Source organism: Columba livia, chromosome 4 (genome assembly GCF_036013475.1).
Source record: "Columba livia isolate bColLiv1 breed racing homer chromosome 4, bColLiv1.pat.W.v2, whole genome shotgun sequence".
NCBI classification, from domain to species: Eukaryota; Metazoa; Chordata; class Aves; order Columbiformes; family Columbidae; genus Columba; species Columba livia.
The window spans coordinates 19,796,632-19,801,399 of record NC_088605.1 but is presented as its reverse complement, the minus strand read 5'-3'; positions in this window follow the sequence as shown (position 1 = coordinate 19,801,399).

Genomic DNA, 4,768 nt, shown 5'->3' with positions numbered 1-4,768 from the left:
CTTACAGTAACTATAAGCACCTCCAAAGACAGCAGAACGCAAAAACCCTTAAAAATACCAACAATAAAAAGAAGTAACAGGTTTTATACTTAAGGTCATCAGAGCTGGCTCCATCTGAGCACAACTCTGGACCTTGTGTGCTCCAGCATTACAAAGCACACATCAGCCCAAAGCTGGTGGAACCAGGTGGAACCAGCATTGGAGCTGGGACCAGGGAAGCCTGGTCTCCTACACCCACGGTGGCCTGTGTGACACTGCCCACCACTGGGGCAGGGAGTGCCATATCCCCAGAACAAAGGTGTGCAGAAACAACAGGGTGGGAGAGGAAAGAGATCAGAGTCTGGCAAGAATTGATTATCTAAAAGGGAGGAGCTGCAGTCATAGCTGGTCATTGGGCTTGGTTAGACAAGGAGATTAGGGTTTAGAAATTAGTGAATTGTCTAGGATGAGCAAGGAGGGAGACAGATCTGAGGTACTGGTAAGACTGGTAAAGAGTGTGAGAGAGACATGGGAAACAGGAAAGCTTGGAATGAGGAGGTGGCTGAGGAAACAAATTTTTCTTGAGTAGGAGGGAAAGATTAGAACAAAGGGTAGTTAGGTGCAACAGTAACCAGCTAAACAAGCAAAATAGGAAAAATATATGGGGACACTGACGGGGGACAGGACAATGGCACCCCAGAAAGGAGAGTGGTGTCTGGGAGAGGTTTGCAGGTAGGAAGGTCAAAGAGCTGGGTAGTGATTTCCATAGTGAGCTCGGGGGACATCCGGGACTGGCTGGAGAAGGAGACTGGTAAAGAGAAAGTGGGATGACAAAGCAGTCAGGGTGCACAAGGGACAGGGCTCAGACTGGAGAGGCGGGGAGAGGTGTGAACAGCATGGGCAGAGGAAGGTACAACTGAGTCTGTGCCACCAAGTACACATTTTTCTTCAACCCCTGGGATGCAATCTAGTGCTTCGAAGCCTCTTCAGCCTTTCCACATGTTCAAGCTACAGTGCTACTTTCTACCCGAAACAGCAGCACATTTGCTTTGAACAGGACTGCCTGCAGAAATTAGTTCATAATCTTATTAACCACCACCTAGGCCAGAAGCAGTTACAGATCTGTTACAAGAAACCTGAGGGTTTTGCTGCATCACTTTCTGATCTTCGAAATCGAGTGGTGGTTATTAACCTAAGTATAATGCTGTTTACTATACTAACACTTATTACAGTGAGAACACAGAACTTTAAAAAATGTAAACAAGAACCATCAACGCTATCTAATGATTCATCTAGCCTGGTTAAGGAAGCTAAATAACTCATTAAGTGTATTGTGGGAGTTGGTTTGTCATGAGAGATAAAGCCAGACAGTTGACTTTTACACAGAACATTTTTTCCTCATTATTTAATCTTAGAAAAATATTACAACTACATAAAAGTATAATTAATCAACTCTGTTTACTAATTTCATTAGTGTGGCAACGAATTAAATAGAGTTATCAGAGTAGGAAAGTACTCCTAAACCACTGTTCATCAAAACACACAAAGCTGAGCTCAGAAGAGATCATCTAAAACCGGACACTTGGACATCAGCCTGGTGAATTTGTTGATTGTCTTTCTGGCCCGACCACCAGCAGCTACAGGGTGAGACCACCGAGCCGGTACCGGCAGCGGGAGGAGGACGGGGCTGCACCTTGGTGACAACCTATTCTCAGATCAGTTTACATCAGCAATGAAGACTGACCCCTTTGAATAGATCTACCGACTGCAGACCTGTACTCCAGAAACTCTTATTTGTGCTTGAGAGAGTGTGTATTACATAAAACTGTTTCACTTGTAGAAGAAACCATTTCGCTTCCATTTAGAAAAAAAAAATAGCTTTTAAGACTGCACAATGACAATTTGAGGACCCAGTTTTCCTGTTATTCTTGGGATATATAACTCAGGTCTGGCAGGTAGATAAGAGTGTTGACAACAAAGTGATTTAAGTTTTTAGATGTGAAGCAAACTCTTTTCGCTATGCATTCCCTTACATATACATTTGCAAGTATCGTTTGTGAAAGACAGCTTGAGAGCTGCACATCCAGATTGTTATCTTTCAGGAAGGACAAAACCAAACTGAGCCTACAACAACCATAAAAAAGTCTTTACTCACTAACCTGCTCTGATATGTTTATGTCAAAACCAGAGGAGGATCACGCACTCCCCTCAGAGAACATACTCATTATTTCAGGATGGCCTGTAACATTGCAAGGTGTATTTCCTACCTTATCTTCATGGACTTTCCCATCCCTCCCCTACTTACCCCAATATTTAGAATGCCTTTCCTTGTGCAAAGCCCCTGAAGGCGGTGGTTTAAGATTTCCCCCGGAGCAATGGGGAGTCACTCTCCTGTCTGTCCCTCGCAGGAGAGGCATTCGTTTTTGTCTACCATGCTGTTGGCCTTTGTACTACAATCTAAAACCGCTTCAGGTCTTGCATTCCCTACATTCATCTGACCATGGCCATCTCACAGGGGTGTCTGAGTACATCTTCCTTGTTTGGTTTGGTTTTTTGGGTTTTTTTTGGATTGGTTTCAGTTTTTCCCAGATCAGCAGCCTCCAAAGTTTGTTCGTTCACCCTGAGAGTCCTTATCCCTTAATGTGCCAAATGATCTTGAAGACAAAACAAAAGCTTATTTAGGAAGATTTCAGGTGAGACTAGAAGACTGAAAACAAAAGTATCACAAGTGTAGAACACAACCCGGCTGATATTTAGCTGGATACCTTCCAAGAAGCTTTGGACTCCCTTGCCTGGGGGTTCCCAGACGTATCCCATGAGCTGGAGCTGAGAACACAAGTGTTAGGGCACCATGGTGTCAGCCAGGTGTGGGCCTACTTCTGAAACTTTCTAAGGCCAAGTTAGAGGAAGAAACAAGGTTGGATCCCATCTTACACGCCCTCCATCAATTTCACAGTTAGTGTTACAATTGTAATTTTCATGTAGGAACTTCTCCTCAGTATAAGCGGCCTTAATGTTGATAAAGCTTCTTGACAACAAATTCTGTGTCAGCTTTCAGTGTTCCCTTACTGTGTTTAGAGCTAAGATCTTAAAAATGAGATAAACAATTTGCTAGTTTTGCTTTGTGAACAGGAAGAAACTGCCTAGATGACACCCAGTCTCTACTTTATGACTGTTAACTTATCATCACACTAAATTATCTGAAGACTGAACCCTCACCTCATGTAGAAGATATTATTTGACTGACCTTCTGTTCTGAGGTCTGACCTTCTCAATGGCAAAAATTCTGGTATCATAGATACATGGTTTCATCATACTATCATTTGCTCATCTCACAGCAGTTAACAGGTTCAAAACACCAGCAAAATTATCTTTGATTTTTTTCTATGTTTAACTATCTTCTTTCAGTGATGTTTTCAAGCTATTACCTATTTATTAAATTACAGCAATATTGTGAAACTTTTCATAATAAACCATTAAAAAAATAATCTTCCTTCAAGGGAAACACCTGGGCTAAGACATGTACATCTAGCAGCAGATGCCTTGTGACAGCGAATAAAACAAATAAAAATTAGCAGTACAAGCTCCCAATTCAGTTTCCTTCCTGCAAGAGCCCTCATTCCTGTCAAGTTCCTTCAGACTGAGACTTTGAAGTATGGGTAACAGAGCCAGAAAAAACACTCTAATTTATTAATTCTCCTCCTATTTGCAGTGCCACATTCTTCAGAAACACAGCTCTTCCACCTTGGAGGCAGGACTTTGCCATCATCCTTCCCACACACTTGAAGACCCTACTCTTCGTCTGGTACCGGAGCTGCTGAAGTAAATCAAATGTAAGGAGCAGACCATGGAGCATTGGTCCAGACACAGGAATTTGAACAAAGTTTTGTGCTTGGGCTGTCCTTTTGACATGTACCAGAAAGTTGCTAAAACATCCTAAGACAGGTTAGCCACTTCTAGATCATAGAATCACAGAATCATGCTATTACAGAGCATTAAATGCTACTACAGAATATAGGGAGCTAAGGACATGACTCTGTATTTTGAGTCTGCTTTATAATTAATAGCAACTTCTTCTCAGGATGCACTTGTCCCCACATGTAGGTGGATTACAACCCAGAATCAGAGCTAAAGAACTTTGTTAGCTTCAGTCATTAATTCAACACTGGATTAACAGCTCAGCAACTCTTTAAAATCACTCCTAGAACAAAAAATTTATCAAGTTTGTGGTGTTTGGGGCTCCATATTCACCAAAAGGACACTGGTTACTGGAGGATCTAAGCATTTACACTTGCTAAACACACACAGTAAACTACACAAAACAGACAGAAGGGATGCAAGTGCTGTGCTGACTGGTGTGCTGAAGATTTTGGTTTTACACTATAGGTGAATTAATTTTGATCTGCTTCTCCAACACAGCTACATTACTTCCATGCGCATGCTGTGTTTCTGCTCACCTTTTACTTTAGCAGCATTCACTTCCTTCCTGTCTGCTCTTGAGGGATGTTGCAGAGCTCAGGATCTTAAATATCAGCAGCTACATATTCTAAGGAAGTATCAGGAATTGAGGATACTCACTCAATAAACATTTTGCATCTTACTGTGTGCAGCCTCCTCTGGAGAACAGTCATCCCCCACCTCTTCCTCTGGGACCACTTCAAGATGAATCAACTCATAACTTGACACGCCTAATTATTACATGCGGGTAACATTCAAGGTGCTGCCAGATAAAGAAGAGGGTGTAGCCTCCACGTGAACATGCTTTCCTGCTCTCAAATCAGAGGTCTCC